General features: G+C 52.4%; 1 protein-coding gene across 3 annotated transcripts in view; it reads left to right on the forward strand.

Moving 5' to 3' along the window:
- Nucleotides 1-22898, forward strand: part of GDPD5 (glycerophosphodiester phosphodiesterase domain containing 5) — an 86232-nt gene that overhangs the window by 19161 nt on the left and 44173 nt on the right. For all 3 annotated transcript variants that reach the window (XM_025419642.3, XM_025419641.3, XM_025419643.3), the window contains exon 2: nt 13168-13251. The gene's annotated coding sequence lies outside the window, so the exon portion shown is untranslated. The remainder of the gene's footprint in view (nt 1-13167; nt 13252-22898) is intronic.

The following is a 22898-nucleotide window of genomic DNA, read 5'->3' on the forward strand; positions in this document are numbered from 1 at the left end:
CTCCTCAGAGATTATTCCCACTGTGAGAACTGGAAGGAATCCTGGGTCATCCTCTCGTTGTACAGATGGGAAGACTGAGCCCCAGAAGGATAGGGCCTGGTCTAAGGTCATGAAATAAGTGGGCTGGAAGCACATAGTAGGTATTTAAGAAATTCTTTCTTCCAATGCCTGCTCCCCGTTGGGTACTGCTTTTGCATGCAGATCTGGAAGGCTGGAGCGCCTGGAGTCAGCCTCATCCTAGGAGGGAGGCAGGCCAAAGCTGAGCCTGTAGAGCCCCAGACCTGTCCGTGCTTGCCCAGCTCAAAGCCCCCTCTTCCGTGAAGGCTGCCTGGACTCCCCTCCCTAATAACCCTTATAACCTCCCTCTCTACCCCAAGAGTGAGAATTATTTTTTTGACAGTGATAAAAAACTAGAACTGTCTTAAAATCTTTCAGTGCACAGTTCAGTAGTGTTAACTTTATTTTTTTTTGTTAACTTTATTCACATCATTGCACAGCACATCTTTAGAACTTTTTAATTGGCAAAACTGAAAAGCCTGCTAAACTATAACTCCCCGGCCCCCACCCCCAGCCCCAGCCCTTGGTAACCTCCATTCCACTATGAACCTGACTACTCTAAATTCCTTATATCTGTGGAATAATACCATATTTGTCTTTTTGTGATTAGTTTATTTCACTTGGTATAATGTCCTCTTGGTTTGACCATGTCATAGCATGTGACAAGATTTCCTTCCCTTTATGGCTGAATAATATTTGGCCATATGTGCCTATAACGTGTTTATCCATTTGTCACTGGACCATGGGTTGTGTCACCTTTTGCTAATGTGAAGAGTGGGAGTTTTGAAGGTGAATGGGCCTGGTTTGGACCCTGGCTTCCAGCATCACTTGAGCTGTGAGTCTGAGTCCTTTGTCACTTGCTGCTGAGCCTGGTGGGGTTGCAAGGATTCAAAACTGTGCATGTAAAAATGCCCAGGAAGGCAAATTCCCAGTGAGAGGGGTGGGTATCCTTCCTCATTATGCACTTTCCATCTCGGGATGGATCCTTTTTGGGGTTTAGGAGACCTACATGTGCAAGCTCATCCTAACCTTCCTCCATGAGGCCAGCTCAACATCTGGTGAATCTTACAGTGATGGAAATGGAGAACAGCCGGGCCCCAAGAGGGTCAGGGAATTGCCCAAGTTCGCACAGCTAGTCAGTGGTCATGCCAAGATTAAACTAAGGTCTCTAGCCTTCCAGCTCAGGGACCTTCTTGCTGTAGTCTCCAGGACCCACAGGCCTTGTCCTCAGGTGGCACCGGCTCTCCAGGGCCCTGCGTAGGATCTTGCAGCATGCAAGACTGGGGAAGGCCTGGAGTAGAGAACATCTCAGGCTCCTCTGATGACCGCCTCCTCCCAGAGCTGTGGACAGCAATGCAACCCCAGCACTGAGGAGCTCATATCAGACTCATCTGCACGGCTCAGACTTGCCTGAGGTCCTGCCTTGTACCTGGGAGCTCGCACTGCTTTCACTCACCTGTTCATTTGCTTATTCCTTCCCTCGGTCATTTATTCAGCAGACAGTCCCTGAGGCCTGCTGTGGGCCTGGGGACCAAGCAGACCCCGAAGGCAGTTAGTATGGCAGAGCAGTGAAAATGGTGGATTCTGGGGCTAAACTGCCTGGGTTCAAATCCTGACCCTGCCAATTACCAGCTCTGTGACCTTGGCCAAATTGCTTAACCTCTCTGTGCTTCAGATTCTTCTTCCCCAAAGCAGGGATAATGAAATTCCAGTTATTATAAAACAAATCACCTAGAAATTTAGTGACTTTATATAAGAACAACCATTTTATTATCTCTATATAGGTCAGGAATCTAAGGTGGGCTCAGCGGAGCAGTTGTGGCTCAGAGCCTCTGACATGGTTATAGGCAGATGGCAGCTAGAGCAGCGGGGAGCTGGGGCAGCTGGAGGTTGGCTGGGCCTCTCTCGCTCTTCGTGTACTTGCAGGGCTTCCTTCCTGGCTGTGGGCTCCTCTGGGCTTCCCCACAGAATGGCAACCTCAGAGCAGTCAGGTTGGTTACATGGTGGCCCAGCACCCCAGCAGAGTGTTCCAGTGAGCCCAGCAGAAGCTGCATCACCTTCAACGAGCTGGCCTTGGGAATCTCATGGTGTTACTTCAGCCATTAGTCCCAAGCCCCTCCCCCGAAATTCCAGTGGGGGTAGCATAGACCCTACCTCTCCCTGGGAACATTGTAGAAAGAGCATGTGGGATGAGAGATACTGCTGCCCTTGTCTTTGAAAATACAGTCTGCCACAGTTGTGAGAGTTAGGTGCGTCAAAACATGGAGCTGTCTAGAACATGGACTAGGCATTGTATATGATAGCTATACGTAGTCAAGGGTGATTTTGACTACATGCAACTTACTCACAATGTGCTGACTTTAAGGCCTGATTCCCAGTGCAGAAGCCAATTCACTGAATTGCAGCATTTCTCATTTGGGTATTGAGGGATCTGTAGGAGTTCATTGTGCAGAGGGAACTAGCTGTGCGAGGGTGTGGAGTGTGAAGTTCCTGGGGCAGGGACTTAGCTCCAGATTGGGGGTGGTGGTGCTCCCCTGAGATGAGATGGTGGGAGGCTGGGAAGGTGAATGTAGGCCAGGTTGAGAAAAGCTCTGCATATGGGATTTCTCCCAAGGGGTTCTTGACTGTTTTTCAGGCAGAGATATGAAAGCCTGGAAAAGAGGCCCAGCTAATGAGGGAGCCACTTCTGAGGTGTGATCAGCAGGATTTGGGGAGGTACTGGCCTTAGCGGGTATGGAGAGAGGAGAAGAATGATGGGGTGCATGCCCAGGTGTTTGCCCTGGGCATTTGCATCAGTTTTGCAAGTGATATGCATAGTCCGCCTCACTTGCCTTTTCTCCCCTTCTAGTATATTGAATACTTTGCAATTTTTCTCTGCTGCAAGGGAAGATAGAAGGGCAGAGGGTCTCCTCCTCTGGCCTCAGCCCCATCTGTGCAGAGCGGCACCCACACCTCTCATGGTCCTTTTCCAAAACCTCTTCCTGGGACACTTGGGTGGCTCAGTGGTTGAGTGTCTGCCTTCAGCTCAGGGCGTGATCCGGGGTCTGGGGATTGAGTCCCACATCAGGCTCCCTTCGGAGAGCTTACTTCTCCCTCTGCCTCTGTCTCTGCCTCTGTCTCTCTCTCTGTCTCTCATGAATAAATAAATAAAATCTTAAAAAAAGAAAAAAAGAAAAAAACCTTCCTCCTCTGCAGCTTTGCAGGGTCCAAATGGAACAGATACTGAGGGTTGTGGTGACCACCTCCACTCACATCACAGATGGGGAAACTGAGGTCCAGTGACTTGCTCCAAATCCCACAGCAAGTTCGTAAAGGAGTCAGCCTCAGGCCCTCCACATGGCTGTAGTCAGGTGCAGTGGCACTCAGGGCCCTCTCCAATTGGGTTCGACAGGAATAGGTGCTCTTCAGGCATAGGCTTCTCCCAGCAAGGCCCTCCCGCCTTCATTCCTGCAGCCTCCTCCCGGCCGCTCTCCAAGGTTCGTACTCCCTCCTGAAGGGGCTGGTGGCTGGGAACATGGTTTCAGTGAAAGAGAAGGGTTTAGTAGCTGTGTGACCCTGGGAAAGTCACCTGTCTCTCACCTGGAAAGGAGCAAAGCACACCAACCCCATCAGGGCTGTCCTGAGGATCAGATGAACTTGCCAGGGCTGGGTTCTTACCTCTGAGGCTGGTGCTGCCTCTGGGAAAGGGAACCGCCAAGGATTACTGGGGGGGGGGGGGGGGGGCATTTGAGCCGCCACTATGGGGAGGCAAGTCAGGACCAGGGCTGGGAAAATGGGCTTAGTCTTGATCCTAAAAGCTCTGAGCTGTGATCCGACCAGTCTAGTCCTTCCCTTCCCTGTGAGAAGGGGCACAAGGGAAAGATCAGGGTGGGATCTGGGCGGGATCCCCTCTGAGGGCCACTTCCCCACCTAGCACTGAGAGGAAGGACTTCCTAGAAGAAGAGGTTAGGGAAATGGATGGGGAAAGATGAGCTGAAGCTGCAGATCTGCGTACTGTTGCTGCCTCCCTGTACCCCAGGCCCCTGCCCTGCATCTGTGAGAGCCAGCCCTGAGCCCCAGCCAAGCCAACCTTGACTCCTGGCACCCATGGTAACTACAAAGGAAGCAGAGAAGCTGTTTCCAGGATGCTGCATCTGTGGGCCTGTCTGTACGTCCATGGCCCTGTGTTTGTGCTGGTGCTCGCAAGTGTATAAGAGGGGCCCTCTTGCTTTCCTGCAGGTGCCGTGGGGTCTGTCCTCATACACGGCAGACAGGTTAGAATGTGCCTACTGGGGGCTAAGAGCTCATGTGTTTTAAGCTAAAGAGTGGCAGAGCAGAGACGACCCTTGCCCTGGGAGGTGTGTGGGCAAGAGGAGAGATCCAGAGCTCACCAGTGGGGCAAATTCAGCAGAAAGACAAGTCCCCCAGGGGCTCTTCTGTGCAGACCTTGGGCAGGGTGCTAGGCCCATCGTCAGGACGGGCTTGCCTCTACCCTTCCAGAGCCAGCCAGGGCATCGGTATGCAGCTGGACACTAGCATGACCACTGAACCAGGCTGTGCAGGCTCTCGAAAACAGGAAAAGGCGTCATGCCCAAGTCTACCAGGAGAGTCAAGGAAGGCTTCCTGCGGGAGGAATTTAAGCCAAGACCGGAGGAATTTTTGGTGGGAAATAAGCACGGTCTCAGGGAGGCCTAGGGACTTGAGGAAGGTGGGTGGGATGGGAGATTCTCCTCTGCCAGGCCTGGAAGACTGGAGAATGGTGGTGCCTCGAGATAGAGATAGGGTGGAGCAGCTTTAGGAGGATGTGATGAGTTCCCATGGGACTACTGTGAGTGTGAGGCGTCCTGGCCAGGATGAGGATGACCAGGGGTCACTGGATACTCAGACTTTGGCCCAGGCAGAGATAGCAGTGCCGGCTGACTCTGCACGGGTGTGAAGGGCAAGGGCGGCCAAAGGGCATAGAAGAAAGTGCTGCCTGAGGCCTGGGCAAAGGGGGGGGGGGGGCGGGCGAGACAAGGAGGGAAACCAGGGCAAGTGGTGTCCTGTACTCCAGGGATGGAGGATGTTTCCAGAAGGAGGGTGAAGCCTGCAGTGTCAGGGTGAGAGCTGCTGGGGGCAGGGGGTGGCTCAGTCATGTGGAGGTCACGGTTGAACTTGGTGGGAACAGAAGGCTGTGGGTTTAGCAGCAGGTAGGAGGGAGGATATGGAGACGTGAATGTAGACAACTCTTTCAGGAGTTTGGGTGAGAGGGAAGGAAGGAAAGAGTGCAGGCTGGGAAGGGGAGGAGGGGAGCCAACTGAATGAGACTCAGGCCTGTTCCTTGGGGCCTGGAAGGAGCCAGCACAGAAGAGGTGCGAGGGAGGAGCAGGTGAGATGGGCTGTGAACACCTGCTTTAGTTCTCTGCAGGGGCCAGGGGAGGGCCCGGAGGGGGCGGGTCTTCCTGGAGGGCTGGTTGCCCAGAGCAGGGAGGAGGTGGCACAGGGGCACCTTCAGGCCTGCCCTGAGCTCTGCCAGGCTCCAGGGCCTCCGATCACCTTAGGGGTGGGAGGATTGGACCTTATCTGCAGAGACTTTTGACCTCCTAGGAGGCAGAAGCCCCACAAACTCAGAGCATCCTCATTAAAAGCAGGTTCCAAAGTCAGTGGTTGAAGCTCAGAGCCGGGCGGAGTTGGCCTCTGGTGTTTTTCTGTCCCCAGGGCTCTAGGGGTGGCTTCAGAGCTGCTTCAAACATGAAAAGCCTGGGAAGGTCAAGGCATGGATCCTCCTACTTCCAAGGAGGATACACCCAGCTCCCCAAGGGGCAGGGCCGCCTGTAGGGAAGTAGAACAGGTGTTCACTGCCTGAGTCACCATCCTCCTCCTCCTCCTCCTCCTCCTCCATGGACACCTCCTCCACGCTGGCTCTTTCCAGGCGGCACTGGACAGGCCTGAGTCTCACCCAGTTGGCCTGTCCCACCCCTTTCCAGCTAGCACTCCTTTTCTTCCCAGTTACTGGGAAGTTCTTCCTCTGGGTCTAGCCGAAGTCTCTCCTGCTGTGCATTCCCTTCTGGTGAACTTGTTCAACCCTGCTCCGCGGAGCCAAGCTGATCAGCTGGCCGCTTTGAGTGGCGGCCAGTGTTTTTACAACTTGTTTTCATAAAGTTGGTTTGAAGTCTCCCTGCATTCCCAGAATGTCAGACCCGCCCTGATTCACAAGGATTGACCAAAACAGGATCTGAGCCAATGACAAGAATCTGAGGACTTAGTCATCCCCCTTGGATCATCTACAGATTCTCCTGTTTTCCTTCTAATAAAAAAACTGAGAGTTAGCCCAGATGGCCAGGAGGGGACAGCGTTGAAAGGCGTAAAGAGGCTTAGCTGATGCTGGTGGACAGAGGGGCGGGGGCTCAGGCTTTGCACTGGGGGCCCACCTCCCTTCAAGGCTATTCTGCTGCTTGCCACATGGGGGAGCTTTAACAGCTCTAGACCTCAGCCTCAGTTTCCTTGTCTCTGAAATGGGAAAGTTAATGGCAAGGACCTCATAGCTGTCTGAGGTTGGATGATCTAGAATACTGAGGCCAGGATTCGTGTGAGAGTGATTTATTAGGAAGTTTTCCAGAAAAGAAGATGCTAAGGGAATAGGGAAAGAAGAACCAGGAAGAGGAGGAGAAGCAAGGGTGGAAAGGCACTTGGCTCCGTCTGCAGGGGAGCTCTGAGGACATGGGCCCAGAGCTGACTGCCAGAGCAAGAATGCTAGAGAACTTAGACCTTCACCCAGGTGGTCATGACCGTAGGCAGAGGGATTCCAGCAGCCTCAGGGCAGCCCGCCCACACGCCTCCACAGATGTTGGCTGCTGGGAGGTACCACGCAACCCGTATGCCCCTGGTGGGTGAAGGGATCCTAGGGGATGTGGGTGGAGCACGATACCTGGGAATTAGTGTATGGATCACATGCCCATAAAGCATATGCGGTGTTGATTGTGTGGAGCCTGGCACAGAGGAAGTCCCAATAAGTGACAGCTCTTCTCACCTTTTAGAAAGGGGAGGGGACAGAAGAGATGTGTCAGGACTGTGTGGTGTGGAAGAAGTGGGACCTTCTGTGAGCTTCCTTGTGCTCTCACTGTTCCCTCAGGCCCACGTGTCGGCTCACTCTCTCAGCTTCCAGAAGCAGAATCCCACAGAGCTCCCTAGCTGGGAGACCTGGCTGCAGCCCCCAAGGGTCCCCCTGACAACTTGGCTTCATGCAGCCCCTCCGACCTCTCCACGTTGCCGTGCTGTAGTCCATTCCTGAGAAGCCTACCTCTGCGTCCCCCCCACTCCCACCCCCACCCCCACCCCCAGCCCTGCCTGCACAGCCCAGCGGGGATCCAGGAAAAGCAGGACCCAGCAGAGGGCCCAGGAGCAGTGGTTTAGCTCAGGGCCCTGGAAGCACTGAGGACCATGGGGGAGACTGAGGCTCTCGGGGCCCAACCCCACGTGAACTGACTTTGCCTTTTCTTCTCAGCCCACCTCACCCCACCCCACTGTCTACTGGGCCTTTTTCCATAGAAGGTGTTCACGGATTGCTTATGGAACTCATGTTGGTCCCCGTGTCCCAGGAACCAACAAGCAGATGTTCTTCCAGGACCCTGACGATGATGACTTTCAGTGGTGACGTCAGCCTGGGTTGCCCCCCGAGAGAATCTGCCCCAATCCCTCTCCCACCCCTGGGGGATCACAAGGGATGTCACCCATAATCTGGCCTGTAGGAGACTAGCTCCAGAGAGCACGACAGGCCCTGGTCCTAGTTCAGACTCTGTCACCTGCTGTGTGACCTTGGCCAAATCAGTTCCCCTCTCTGAGCTTCAGTTCCCCATGTTTCTAACCAGAGTATTGTATCCACCCACCTCAAATCAGGTGATTTCAACATGATGTTAATCCCTGTTTGACTGATACCCAGAGAGGCAAAGTGACTTGCCCAGATCACAGTGAGAGAGCCAGGACTTGCCCCCTGCCCCCTGGCTGGTTAGGTAAGCACTCAACCCTTTATCAGCTCTGCTGTGGCCCCAGCCCTGTCTAATTTGGAACCTGAACTAAGTTCTCAGTGATCAGGATGGACTGAGCTAGGTGGTTAGTCATGGTGCTGTTTATCACTAGATCGTCTGACACAATTTTGGAGCATGTACTGCGGAAAGGGTTCACTCTGTGCTCAGATGGACAGGGTCCTGCTTTCACCAGGCTGAATGACTAGTTCACTGCAAGACCTGTCCTGAGGCCCGGGCTGCTCCCTGCCTGCTCCTTGGCTGGTTGAGGTGGGGGATGCAGAGGAGACGAGTTTGCTCACTCCTGGGTATTCATTGCTGCATCCAGCAGGTCAGGTGCTGGGCTAGGCTGGGGTGAAGCCGGGAGATGGCTCTGATCCCTCAACAAGGCCCTCCTGCACCCCTCCCTCAGCTCATGCCTCCTTTGTTCAGGGGGTACTCAATGCCCTTCTCCACACCATTAGATGGTGGGTTCCTCCCCTGGAAACCCCTTCTGTCCACAAGAGCCTTGGAGCTTCTCCTGGCCCATACAAGAGCTCAGGAAATGTGTGCTGGTGACTGGATTTATCGTTGTCTAGACTGGCTTGGGAGTCAGAATATGTATCCTGGCCCTGCCATTCACTTAGCTGTGTGTGCCCTTGACACGCTGCCCCCACTCCAGAACCTGGCCCCTAGAGTCTGGAAGCTTTTTGTGAAAGATGCTACGAGGGGTGGTGGGCAGGGAACATAGAGGTTTCTCAGAAGTGTGCATTCTGGTGGCTTTCATCCAAGGGGATCAGTGTGACCAGTAGGCTCAGAGTAAGGGGGCCAAAGGGTGGTATGGGTAGAGGGGGACTGAGTAGAGGTGCAGAGCAGGAGAGAAAACCAGTTGTGGTGGCCACAGGTCATTGGGTCCGTTTACTCAGCCTGATGGCTACGAGGCTACCAGACAGTTCTAGGCACCCTGGGCCAGGTCCCTTTACAGATGGTGTTGGAATGTACGGGACTTTAAGGAACACCAGGTCTGTGAGAGATGCTAGTCAAGTCATGGCCACTATCCTTGAACAAATTCTAGTCGGCTCTGGAAATAAGGCCCACATCTAAGCATGAGGACCTTTATGTGTAGAACACTTTCTAAAAGGCAGACTCTGGGGAAGACACAACTGGCTGGCAGCTCAGCTGATGCTCAGGTGAAGTGACCAGTGCAGGTGGCCTGGGCTCCAAAGAAGTGAGAGCTGGTGGACAGGCAGGCCCAGTGCAAAGTGCACAGAGCCTAGAGCAGGAATACAAATAGAGGCCCACGTAGCTCTGTCAGATATTTGAAGGTTATAAAACAAACCCAGAAACTGTTAGATAAAATAATTTGATTGTCTCACCTTGACAATTACATCTTCATAATATAAATTGAAATATACATGTAAAGTTACGGTTTTATACAACTGGGAGAGACAAAATAGCAAAGAAGACTGAATGTAATTATGAGTACACATCTGGGTGTTTTGGTGGTGACGTTCTGATGAGTGATAAGATAATTCATACGGTACTTCATATTCACTTCATAAAATATATTGTCTTCATTTTAGTGAGATCACTATAGTTATACTGCTATAATCAAGATTGGCACCGCACTTGAAAATTGGGTATCGATGGTGATAATATGAAGGATCAAAAGTAAAATGCGATTATATTTGAAGTGCACAGAATTTGAGTATATTTCCATCAAAAATGTAAATTAAAGTAGATGCAGAAAAAGGAAAACTTATATGTTCAAAAATTGTTTTTGCTCCTTGAGATTATCTATGGAAATCAAAATTGTACACATAATCAATGAGTATCGATTTTAAAATAAAATTATTTGAAGAAAGATGAAATATTCAAATTTTTGAACATTTATACAATTGAAACTATTCAGTCCCAGCCATTCCTGTCCACTGAGTGGCCAGTGTAAAGAATTAGTGTCACATTTCATATTACATTAATTTGAGTAATATGAATCCTTAGATACTGTGAGATGTTCTTCAGCCGCTTTGTGCATTTATTATGGATACCACACTAATTCATCAGTACTTTTATAACCACAAATTGGAACAGGGAGAAAAGCCAAAAAAAAAAAAAATTGTTGCTCAGCATTCCTGGGAAACAGATACTTTGTTATGCAAGAAGCTATCACTCTTTGCTCTCTGCTAGAAAGGATTTGACAAGTTGAATTTGCCCTTATGTCAGGCTCCTGCATGGAGCCTGCTTCTCCCTCCTCCTGTGTCTCTGCCTATCTCTCTCTCTATGTCTATCATAAATAAATAAATAAATAAATAAATAAATAAATAAATAAATAAATCTTTTAAAAAAATGAATTTGCCCTTAAACATTCCTGCCACTAAGTCCCCTCCCCACCTCCACCACCACCAACCAGTGTCCCTTTCCCTCATCAGCAACAAAGCAACCCACAGTTTTTGATCTGGACAGAATCACCTTTTGTTCATCATGCCCAAGGAATGGAGAAGGGTTTTAGTGGGGCCTGAGTGGCATTAGGGGAAGAGATTGTGCTGGTAGGTCCCATGCATGTCCTGTGGCAGAGACTCCCATATGTTCTCTACTATGTTCATCTGTGAGCATGTGTCTGTGATGTGTGGGTTCAGGGCACTGGCCCTTCTTCCTTGCGCCTAAGGGTGATTCAGGGGGTGGGAGGAGATCTCATCAGTGAGATCTCTATCGTACAGCTAACAACAGATAAATGATGGAGCTTGTCTGATGGCTGGGGTTTAAATCTGTGTCTGTATTCACTCATGCATTTCATGCATACATGCATTTGCTCATTTATTGAAAACCCGTATTCACTTCCTCCAACCCTTCATTTCATTTAGGAATGCCAGGCCATAGGTGATCTTGTAATGCAGCCCAAATCCTTCATATAAGGGAATAAAGGCTCAGGGCAGGACACTCATGTACCTAAGGTCACACAGCAGCAAAGCACCTGGACAGATTTCAGGGTACAGAGGATGGGTGCCGAGTTTGGGTTTCAGGTAAAATCCGAATAGGTGTTAGTATATCCCAGTGAGCTCCATCAGGCTCTGCTACCCCAGCCACCTGCCGCAGGGCCCTGGAGATCCTGGAGGGGTTTTCAGCTTGAAAAGCCACTTCCTGTTTGGGGCCAAGCACTTCCTTCAAGTGACTCACAGGGCTCCCACTGGCCCTGTGGTGGGAAACCAGGGTGGGGGTAGGGCTGGGCCCAGGCCATGTCACCTTCTGCCTGCCATCCCAGCTGGGTGACCTGAGACCAAGCAGTGCGACAGACTGGAGGTAGGAGATGGATGCTGCCCATAGAGGGACTGACAAGCAGAGGCTGGGACCCCTCCAGGAGAATTGGAGACACTTTCTCATCTGTGCAGAAGGATAGTTAGGTTGGAAAGAATACAAGGCTAGGAGTCATGAGCTTGAATTTCTGACACCAACTTTCTCATGAACTTGCCAGCTCTCCACCCTTCTCTGGGCCTCCATCTCCATGTGTCAGGGAGGGTTTGCTAGGTAACATTTCGTGGTGGCTTGTAAACCAAGAGATTTGGGGTTGAATTCTGGCTCTGCCACTTTGCTGGCTCTGTCTGTCCCTCAGAGTCTCCATTTTTAAATTTGAAATAATAATCACTTTAAGCCTTTTACATAATTTAATCCTCACATCAACCCTATGAGTCAGGTTTGATACTGTTGTCATCATTGTTACTATTTTATAAGGAGGTGTTTGGAGGCCCAGAGAGGTTAGGTAACTTGCCCAAGGTTACAGAGTAAGAGTTAAGATTCTGACTTGGACGATTTAACCCCCCACCCATGCTGTTAACAATGATATTCTTGCTACTCAAATTGTGGCCCCGGACCTGCAGCACCACCATCCTCTGGGGGCTGGCCAGAAATGAAGACCTTCGCATCCCTGTCTAGACCTACTAGAAAACACTGTGTCAGACTGTGTATTAACAAGGTCTCCAGGTGATTTGTTTGCACATTGAAGTTTGAGAAGCCCTGCTCTATTTATATTCTATATGTCACTTAGGGTCATAATGAGAGAAGAAGGAAATAAGTATGCTTTGTAGAATGGAAAGTGCAGTGCTTCCAGAGCGCTGGGAGAAAGCCGGGACTGCAGGTAGAGGGAGGCAAGGGTAGGGTGCCCCGGTGGGGGGTGAGGGGGTGGGTTGGTCTCTCTCTCTCTCTCTCAGTAGCTGGAGGTCACTTCTAAGTTGTCTCTGAGTCCAGCTCGGTTCCCCTCCAGTCTGAGGCTGAATCTTGGCCGTGCGTTTCTTGCTGGTGTGTGGCTCCAGGGCCTGATGGGGTTGGAGGGTTCTCATGTGGGCGTGGGCATGGGCTTGGGTAGTGGGCCTGAGCCACCCCCGTCATGAGTCTGCAGGGCACCAGGAGGCCTGGGTCCCAGCCCTGGCTCTGCCTCTCTTGGAGGCCTAGGTGGGCTCCTGGCAGCCTCAGTGCACCCTAGTGGGCAATGTGACACATCCCCACAAGGCTGCAATGCTGCCCCAGAGCTGCCTCCCCTCTCGTTTCCTCCCCGAGGCCTGTGGGTACCATCTTCCTCCCAGTTCCTGGGCAAGACGGCTGCTCTGCCGGCTGTAGGAGCCGGCGATGGGGCAGGCAGCACATGAGTCAGAAGTTAGCTGCACAATTGCAGAGGCCAGATCCCGCCCCCAGCCCACTGGCCCTCGCTCAGTGGCTGCCTCAGAAGAGTGCTGCTTTGGCAGCTCCCTCCAGAGAAGCAAGTCTCTGGGCAGCAGGAAAGGGCCTCAGCACCCCAGAAGCCACCTGCAGCCCCAGTGTCTCCCCAAGGTAGCTGGGGCTTGGATTGCATTTCTGTGGGTTCTGGAGGGGGCAGGAGTTATTCAGGGTACTGGCTGTCCGGTACCCTGGACAGGTTGGGGCTGGTTTGTAGGCAGCATGTGTGGAGGTAGGATTGCTTGTGAGGGGTCTGGTGGCCCACAACTGGACCACCCGCCAGCTTGGCAGCTTCCCTGGACAGGGACCAGATGTGGCCCATCCCTGAGCCCCGCACCCAACACAGGATGGGCAAGGCCACGGGGACTCACAGAGAATCAGGTGGGAGAGGAGAAGGCAGGGCGCACTGCTGAGTGGTCTGACTGGTTTTGTCCCCTTGTTCCTTCAGCGGTCCCAGTGAAGTGACATCACCACCTCCGTGGACAGGACATCCTCAGGAGCCCCGCCTACAGCCACTGATACCTTCTTCCAGGTAAAGAAAAGAGAAAGGAAGGGTGGGGGGGAGAGAGGAGTTAGAGAAGCTAGAGAGGGCAGCACGCTGGCTGCCAGCAGTGCCTGCCTCTCCCAGGGGTACAGTGCCTTACAGTTTACCAAAAAATAATAATAATAATCAAGAGGAACAGGGATCATTGTCCACCTGATGGGTGAGAAAAAGAACTGCAGCCCTCAGCAGGGTTGTCTGGTAGACCACTTATTCCCACATACCCAGTACTTACTCAAGCCCCTGACATGTGTTAGCTCCTCCAATCCTCACGTCAGCCCAGGCGGTGGGTGCTATTATTATCCTCCTTTATAGATAAGGAGACTGAGGCCTAGTGGTATTATACCAATTAGTAGGTGGTAGAACTGGGTCTCATCTCAAACCCAGGCAGACTGGCTCTTATTGCACATTCTAAATCCCTGTGATTAACTGCCTCTAGAGCCATGTATTCACCTAAGCTTCCTTGACCTCCAGTCGGGGGGTTTAAAGGGCTCCCATTGCCAGGGGAGATCTGTATTTTACAAGATAATCCTAGAAAAAGTGACGCTTCAGCCAAAGGAATGAATGGCAAATGGTGGAATTGGAGGTCTTGACACACGCAATTGGCACGCACCTTGAAGTTGTCCTGAGCCGGCATATTCCTGCGACTTCCTTTCTCAGCATTCTAGTAAGCCCAGGTTCCTTTGGTCATGCAAGGGAAGCTGAGAAATTTGAAAGGAGGGAAGAAAAGGCCCCAGGTTCTCGAACATGCCTGGGAATAGAGGGGCCTACCCCGTTCTTCAGGGGACACCTGGTGAAGAGAGACAAGTGACAGGAAGTCAGTATTCTGTGCTAATGCTGAGGTCATCTGATACTAGACCCAGAACAGATGTGTGCAAACAGATATCAGGGGGTTAAGCAAAAATGGTGGGAGAAAATACTTAATTGAGACTTTTTTTAGTAACTTTTTTTTTTCTGTAAATTGGGAGAGGCTAATTATCATTCAGGAGCAGAATTGGAAGCAGGCTCAGAAGTGGCTCTGCAGTCGCGCAGCACAGGAGGCTCCGATCTCCTTTCCTTCCGCCGCACGTTTCACCAGCTTTTCTGGCTGACAGATAAACCAGAGCCTCCTTGGTGCTGGACCTGGTGCAGGGACATAGTGACTCCTCTAGCAGGGCCGGGGGGCGGTGGGGGGGGGGTCTCTTGTGTCCCCGTGGCCCGGTGCGGGGCCGCAGGCACTGAGGCTCTTCAGAAAAGCTTGGCCAAATGGTTCCGAAATCTCTGCCTGGGGAGGCTCTCAGCTACGGAAGCAGATAATTACCGGGCACAGAGGCCTGCGATCACGTCTCCAGTTTTGCCAGATGACATGACAGGAACACAAAGACGGGGGGCGGGGGGCCTCTGGGGGAGTGGGGGGATCAGACCAAGCTTTGCATAGGGTCCGTTTGTTAAGATGGAGAGGATTTGAATTGGGGTGGCGCGGAGGGCTTTCCTGGCAGAGGGCCCAGCATGAGCAAAGGCGTGGAGGTGAGGAGGCTGGATGGTGTGGAGTGCCTGGAGCAGAGGGGTGTGAGGAGGGGCAGGGGGAGGTGCGGCTACACAGGTGGCAGAAGGGGAAAGGAGCAAGAGAAAGATTCCCCAAATGGTAGGCCTTGCTTCTCTTCCCATCCCCAAGGGCCTGCTTGGGAAGCCGGTTTGTATGATAACTCTGCTGTTTTACATAAATAAATAAAATAAATCATTGCTCTCTATTCCCTCTGGGGGTAAAAACTGGGCAGGGACAAGTTTGCTCAGTGCAAGTCTCTGCCAGACTGCGCTTTCTCCTTTCCCTCCCATTTGGGCACCCAATCGCCCCGCTTCACAGGGACCTCAGAGGGAAAGGCCCCGGAAAAAGTCAGCCTGGTCCCTGTGACTGAATCATCCAGCTCCTGGGAGGTGATTCAACAGAGATGTCAACAAGGTGAGAGGTTGATGTAAGCCTTTCCCTCTCCAGGACCCCAGGCTGACCCTTGAGGCCCCACCAGAAGCCCTGAGAATGTTTGCTCACTCTGCCTTCTCCAGGGAGAGCCTGCCACTGCTAGTGGGGGGGCGGGGGGGTGAAGGATGGGGGTCCTGGTGGCTTCAAGGGGGAAGCACTCAGTCGTTCAGGAAGGGAGGGGCCTGTCACAGGGAGTATGCAAGCCTATGCAGGCCACTCTGCTGGGGAACCACCCCTAGGAGCTAGATGGGGCATATCTGCCGGGGAAGGGAGGCTGGATGGAATGGTTCCAGATCTTTCTTGGTGCTGACATTCGATGAGTTTAATAGTCTGAAATCCAAGGATAGTTCTTAGATCCTAGGATTCTGTGATTGTATGAGTCTCGAGTGAGGTGATTCTAAGACCCTGGGTGTGGAGAGTTTGTAGCTAGAGATTTTCAGTTCTGAGATGCTAATAAGCTCTGCATTCTGGGCAAGGCCAGGTCACTCCTGGCGGCTATTCAGCCCATGCTCATAGTCCTGACTTGGGAAAGAGTGGTCCTTCCTAGGCCAAGAGAAGTCGGGTCCCCTGGACAGGGGTATTCCTGGCTCCTGTCCAGCGCGGAGCCCCAAACACATGGGTCTGTCTCCCTAGGGCCTTGACTGAAGCTCAGCAGTCCTATCCTGACCTCCACCAGCCTCTCCGCCTCGTCTGTATAATGGGCACCTGGTACTTACCTGAGGAGCTGGCCAGATGCTTCAGTGAGCGGGTGTGTGGAGGCTCCCGTGCGCTGGAAAGCACTGGGCATGTGGCTATAGTTGCAGCTGCTGTTGTGCAGTGAGCTTGTCTCCTGGAAAGGAAGGTTCGTGTCTGATTCCCCATGAATCATTGTTGGCCCCCAGCAGTGCCTGCTACAGAGCAGAGGCTTCTTAAACATTTACCGAGGGAGCTCAAGAGCCTTGAGGTAGAGGGTAAATCGTTCCAGAGGCCACAGTTCCAAGGAAGCCGTCCCTTCCTGAGGGAGAGGCGAGGAGCACTTTCTGCAGGAGGACGGCCAAGAGAGGCAGAAGAACTGGGGAGGCCACTGCCAGGGCCTGCTTGGAAGATTGGTCTAGCTTGGCCTGCTCAGAGGGGAAGGGAAATAAGAGGTCTCCTGGCACGGAAGTGTTGGATAAACAGGCAGCCCTGGCACCACTGTGGAAGGAGATTAATAATGACCCTAATTATGGCCTGATTGATTCTTTGAGGCCTCCTGCAGAGCCCAAGCCTTGGCCACTGAGCAGCTTTTCCCCAAAGAATGAGCCGGAGTGACAGGGGCCTAGGGCTGCTGACCCTGTCTGCCCCTGCCCCCTGCCGGCCCCAGCCTGGAGCCAAGGATTTGTCTCCTGGGCTTGGGTTTAGTTGCTTGATGAGCTGCCTGGAGGTTCCATGCTGCCCCTGGGCTCCCAGAGGGCGAGGAGTCTCCTGTTGGCAACAGGCCCCCCCATCACCTCCAGATGGAACCCACATGGGGCTTAACTTGCTGGCTGGAGCCTGGGAATGCCCTCAGCTATGCAGGAGGCCCCATTCATGCCTCCCTGCCACCGGGCTCTCCTTGTGCTGTCCCCCTACCTAGAGCCCCCGTGTCCTCCTACTTTGCCACAAGTCCTTCCTTACTTCTGAGTTCTGCTTAGATCTGCCCTCTCCAAGAAGCCAGCCTGCAATGATCGGTGCTGGGGCCAAGGAGGCAAAGGAGTTATGAGACCCAGAAGAGACCTCGCCCCGGGGCAGGGAGGATTTCCTGGAGGAGGGGCTGCTGAACTGAGCCCAGTAGGAGTTTCTAGGCCTTGAAGATGGGCAGAGGGGCCCAGAGCTAAGGCCATTTCACAGGCACACCCACACTGGGAGCGGGAGAGGGGCAGGGCAGTGAGGAAGAGCCACAGGGCAGCCCTGGTCTACCTCCGAGGCCATGTCCCCTGAGCACTAAGGAGGCATCCTCATAGCCCTGTGCCTTTCATGTCTTGGGTTTTACTCTAAGGGAATGTTGGGGTCATCACTGTGACTTATCCAGCCTGCAATTACCTATACCTGGGTCCACAGTCAAAGCCAGTGGAGGCACCAAGGCAGGGGCAGAGCCCTGGTGGCCTGGGGCTCAGGATAACTAGGCCTCTAGCCATGTTGCAGGCCTTCCTGCAGCTTTCATCCTCATTTGGACTCTTCTGGTCAGTGGCAGGCTCAGGGTTTCCAGCATTAGTCCTGGGAAGGGGAGGGCTATTCCCCCCAGACCAGGCAAGAACTGTGGGGTTTGTCCTTCCTTTCCTGTGCTGCCCCATCTCTGCTTTTCTCCTGAGGATGAAGACAGAGCAGGGGGTTAGAAGGTTAGGGTGCATGCCAGAAAGGCCCTGGTTGGTCATCTGGTGGCATGTATCCCATGACACAACAGGAAAGCCGAGGCCAGAGGCTTGTGGGGTCACCCGGCTTGCTGGTCTCCCGAGGCTGGGCTGGGGTTGAGGCCAGTGAGGACAGGGGTTTCCCTTTTCTTCCCCTGGGTACTTGGCCGCATTCCCCTCTTTGCTCCCCTGGTACCAACCAAAATATTGGGCTTGGCTCTTTGATGTGCAGTTTGTAGTAATATGGGCGTTGTGGTTGACACAGACATGGAAGGCAGCAGGAATGTGGGCACACTGGGGCTAGTGCCATGGAAAGTCCTGGGTTCAAGTCTTCCCTTCTCCCCACTTAGCCATTTGGCCTTGGGTGAATCACTTAATCTCTCCTGCCTGCCTATCTAGCTATTGATCAATTGATTGATATAGGTATCTAAATTGAATACATATATATTTAATTAATAGCCCTCTTTTTAAAAAATATTTTTGTTTATTTATTCATGAGAGACACAGAGAGAGGCAGAGATATAGGCAGAGGGAGAGGCAGGCTCCCTGTAGGGATCCCGATGTGGGACTCGATCCTAGGACCCCAGGATCACGCCCTGAGCCAAAGACAGACCCTCAACCGCTGAGGCACCCAGGTGTCCCAATAGCCCTTTTTTGAACATTTTTAGGTCTAGAGAAGAATCAATCAGGAAGGGCAGAGAGCTGCTACATACTCTCCCTCCCCACCTCACAGTTGCCCTCGTTATTAACATCCTCTATTAGGGTGGTATGTTTGTTACAGCTGATGAGACCATGTTGACACAGTATCATTAGCCAAAGTCATAGTTTCCACTAGGGTTCACTCTTGGTGTGGTATATTCTGTGGGGTTTGACAAATGTGCTCATTATTATAGCATCATATAAAATAATTCCATTGCCCTAAAAATCTTCCATGCTTCTCCCACTCCCAGCCCCTGGCAACCACTGATCTCTTTATTGCTTCCACTGTTTTGACTTATCCATGATGTCATGTAGCTGGAATCATACAGTATGGAGCCTTTCAGACTGGCTTCCGTCACATAAAAATATGCTTTGAGGTCTCTTCATGTGTTTATGTGGCTTAATCATACACTTCTCTTTAGCACTGACCACTTTTCCTTTTTTCTAAGATTTATTTGAGAAAGAGAGCATGAGTTGTGGGGGGCACAGAGAGAGGGAGAAGCAGACTTCCCCACCGAGCAGGGAGCCCAATACAGGGCTTGATCCCAGGACCCTGAGATAACAACCTGAGCCAAAAGAAGCTGCCCAACCAACTGAGCCACCCAGGTGCCTTCACTGAAAACTATTCCGTTGTCTGGGTGGACTAGTTTGTTCATCCATTCACCTTGAGCCTATATTTCCAAACTGTAAAAGAAGTCTGTGGAGCTCTACTTTGAAAGATTGTCATCAGGAGATGACACAGGTATAACCCATGTCACTTTCTGTAGCTGCTTTCACTCTGCACCATGTTTTTAAGATTTATTCATGTTGTAGCATATATTCATGTTTTATTTCTTCTTATTGCAACCTTGGGTCCTTTTTTTTTTAATTACAAAACATTTCTTAAAAGACTTTATTTAGGGAGAGAGAGTGAGAGAGCGAGCAGGGGGAGGGGCAGAGGGAGACAGAATCTCAAGCAGACTCTACATCAAGCGTGGAGCTCAGTGCAGGACTCGATCTTATGACCCTGAGATCATGACCTGAGCCAAAATCAAGAGTCAGATGCTTAACTGCCTAAGCCACCCAGGCGCCCTTGCTTGGGTCCTTTTTTGTGTCACTCCATCTGGTCCACATTTCTCAGGTGAGTAGAGGCTCAGAGAGAGCTAGTGACGTCTGAGGTTACACAGCAAGTCAGCTGAAGATCAGGCTGGAACCCGGGCTCTGACACCTTGGCCTGAAATTCTTTCCGCTCTCAGGGAAGTGAAGAGGCTTGGGGGGCCGCAGCCAGCACGGTCCGTGGCAGTGAGGGTGGTCATGCAAGGAAGGAGAAGGTCCGTACCCAGGGTGTCAGGATGGGAGAGGACCCAGGAGGGCCAGCATCCTGCTCCTGCTCCATGGCAGGTGTTCACTCCATCCCAGGCCCGACTCCTTGGAGGCTCTCTCATCTACAAAACAGGAGTCTGTGAAAGCCTAGGGCTAGGGCCAGGAATTCCGACAGAAAATGGAACTCTGGACTGAGGGGCGCCCTTGAACATCAGGCTCAGAGGGGAGGGCTTTCTCTTACCCTCCCCAGCCCATCGGGCTGGTCCTGGAGGTGGCTTGGAGAAATCCATCAGTCCTGCGTAATGTCATTAGCCCTGGCAGGAAGAGGAGGTGTCGGGTGAGGCCGGGGAGAGTCTGGTCTCTGGGAGCTTGTCCGACTGCTCAGCGTCTGAACGGCACATCTCTGACAGCAGGACTTCCGGGCCTCCTCAGAAATATAGTCCCGTGAGTCCCCAGTGCCCCCTCCTCTTGCGGCTGGCCACCGAGGGCACGGGAATAACCGAGGCCACTCCATGGGGGAGGCAGGCCCGTCCGCCGCGCTCACACGGGGTGCCTGGGGTGGACTGCGGGATGCTCAGGGCCAGGGGAAGCTGGGAAACCCTGGAAGCAAACCTGGAGCTCAGGGGAGGCTCCTGGAGGAGGTAACATCTGAGCTGAGACTTGAAGCATGGAGAGGTGTTAATCAACAGAAGGGACAGCAGGTTCTGGAGGGTGAGGCTAGAAGTGTCAGAGGCCACATCCTGGCCATTTGCCTGTTGAAGAGCTCACGAGGGCCACAGGTGAGGTGGGGTGGGGCCCCCGGAGGGAGGCCAGAGGATTGCCTATCTAAGGGAGAGATGAGACCCAGGCCAGGCCAACAGCCAGGGGGCTGGTGAGAAGAGGCTGTGAGGGGTGTTAGAAGCGGGCTGCGGGGTAAGGAGGTCGATGTGGTCTGTACTGGGTCTGTAGAGTCTGGATGACACTCAGGAGCCGCTGGCTGCCTCTGTCGGGAGGCAGATATTGAGTGGGCTTGGCCACACCTGATAGCTGAAGCCCTGGGAGTGGAAGAAAAAGCCCCAGAACATGCAGGGGAGGGAGAAGAGGTCTGCCTCCCCAAGACTTCCCTGAGGTTCTGAAGAGTGTGAAAATTCACTGGGCAGGGTGGGGGTGGAGAGGGGAGGCGACTCCTAGAGCCGAGATCAGCTGAGCCCAGGGCTGCGGCCTAGTGCAGGCAGTTCTGCTTCCCCGATCTGAGATGGAATTTCCATTCTTGGTGCCTTGTAATGCTCAATTTGTGGGGGTGGGGCAGCGGAGGGCAGAGGACATATGGGAATCAGTCCCAGGCTCGGCAGGTTCTGGGAAAGGCTCGTGAGAACGGGGAACCTTGGTGTGGGGCTCCTGTTCACAGAATGCCCGCCTGCTGTACCTCAGTCACTGCAGGGATGTGCCCTCCAGGCAACCCCTCCCCTCCAATAATCTGGTCTCCTATAGGAGTCAAGGCAGAGGCTGTTACCTATTTTACAGATTGAGAAACCAAGGATCAGGGAAGAACCCTACAGGCCCCAACCACAGAGCAAAGGTGGGGTAAGATTTGGTTCCCTGGCTGTGTGGGATCTGGCCTTCTACCCCGTCTGGAAGGCTGTGAATGTGGGAGTACATTTGTGAGCACACACTCCTTCTGGAGTGCAATAGAGGAAAGCAGAGAGCCCCCCCAAAACTGCCCCTCCTTCTCCCCTTTCCCCAACCCCATGGGACCTAAGCCACCAGACTGCAACAGCACACCATCCCATGCTGCCCCTAAGCCTGGGGCTCAGCTTGGCTCCGAGAGCCCCCAGCAGCTGCACCGTAGTCCACAGGCCTCCCCAGGGAGCCACGGGCACAGAGGCTACACCAGACAATTCCCAGCAATTAGGAGGCTCCAAGTCAGTCGATATTCCCAGCAAGGCCCTAATGCGTCTCCTCCCCTCCTACTGTCCAGAGGCTGTAATCTCTGTGCTGAGGTTAACCTTTGGTGGAGGATGGGGTGGGGATGGGGGTAGGTAGAGGCCCTGAGTGAGGCCAAGGCGGAAGTAGTGGGTGGACCTGGAGCCCAGCCTGACTCCTGGAGGAGCCCCTGGGGCACTTGGAGACAGCCCTCAACTCCCTGCTGTCTCCTGGAAGCATGTCCTGACCCAACATGCACAATGCTAAGTGCCCACAGCCTGCCTTTACCTCTTCAAGATACCAGCTCATGAGCCATTATGGCCAGCTCGCTAGTGCAGGGGTCAGTACGCTGCCCCCGCCAAGGGCTGGGCAGGGAGTTCTAGGCTTTGTGGGCCATTTAGTCTCTGTTATAACCAGTCCCCCCCACTATAGTTTCTGTTACAGCAGCCATAGACGTACATAGACAAATGATCGTGGCTGCATCCAATAAAACTTTATTTATGGACACTGAAATTTGACTCTCATATAATTTTCATGTGTCACGAAATATTCTTATTTTGATTTTTTTATCCCAAACTGTAAAAATACAGAAAAACCATTCTTAGCTTGTGGGCTACACAAAAATAGGTGGCCGGCTGGATTTGGTGCATGAATTATAATTTGCCAACCCTGGGTTTAGAGCACAGCCCTGGAGCTGGACTGACAGGCTCTGCTGTGTGACCTTTGGCAATGGCTAAACCTTTCTGTGCTTCAGATTTCCCATCTGGAAAGTGAGGGTGATAAAGATTTTACACGGGGAATGTAAAATGGTGCAGCTGCTTTGCTGTTTTGGCAAAACGGTCCTTGGCCATTCTTCAGAAGGTTAAACATGGAGTCGCCACATGACCCAGTACTTCCATTCCAAAGAATGTACCCAAGAATGAAATGAAAATATGTTCGTGTGAAAACCTGTGCATTAGCAGTGTTAGTCCTAACAACTAAAAAAGTGGTAACAACCTAAATGTCCCTCAACTGATGAATGGATAAAATGGTCTCTTCATGCAATTGTAACTCAGCCCTGAAAAGGAATGCAGGACTGACTCTTGCTACAATAGAGTGAGCCTTGAATACTATTAAATGAATGAAACCAGACACAAAAGGTCACATATTGTATGATTGCAGTGATACAAGATGTCCAGAAACAGGAAAATCCATAGATTCAGAAAGTATATTAGGAGGGGGCATGGCCGGGGTGCGGGGTATGGTGACTGGGGACGGGTAGTGCTAATGGGTCTGGGTCTGGGTGTTTTGCTGGGATGATGAAGACACTTTGGAATCAGACAGTGGTGACAGTTGTACAACTTCATGACCACACTAAAACCTGAATATGCTAAATACTGAATTGTACCCCTTAAAAGGGTGAATTTCTTGGCTGGTGAGTGTGATCTCAG

The sequence above is a fragment of the Canis lupus genome, chromosome 21, assembly GCF_003254725.2.
Source record: "Canis lupus dingo isolate Sandy chromosome 21, ASM325472v2, whole genome shotgun sequence".
Lineage (NCBI taxonomy): Eukaryota > Metazoa > Chordata > Mammalia > Carnivora > Canidae > Canis > Canis lupus.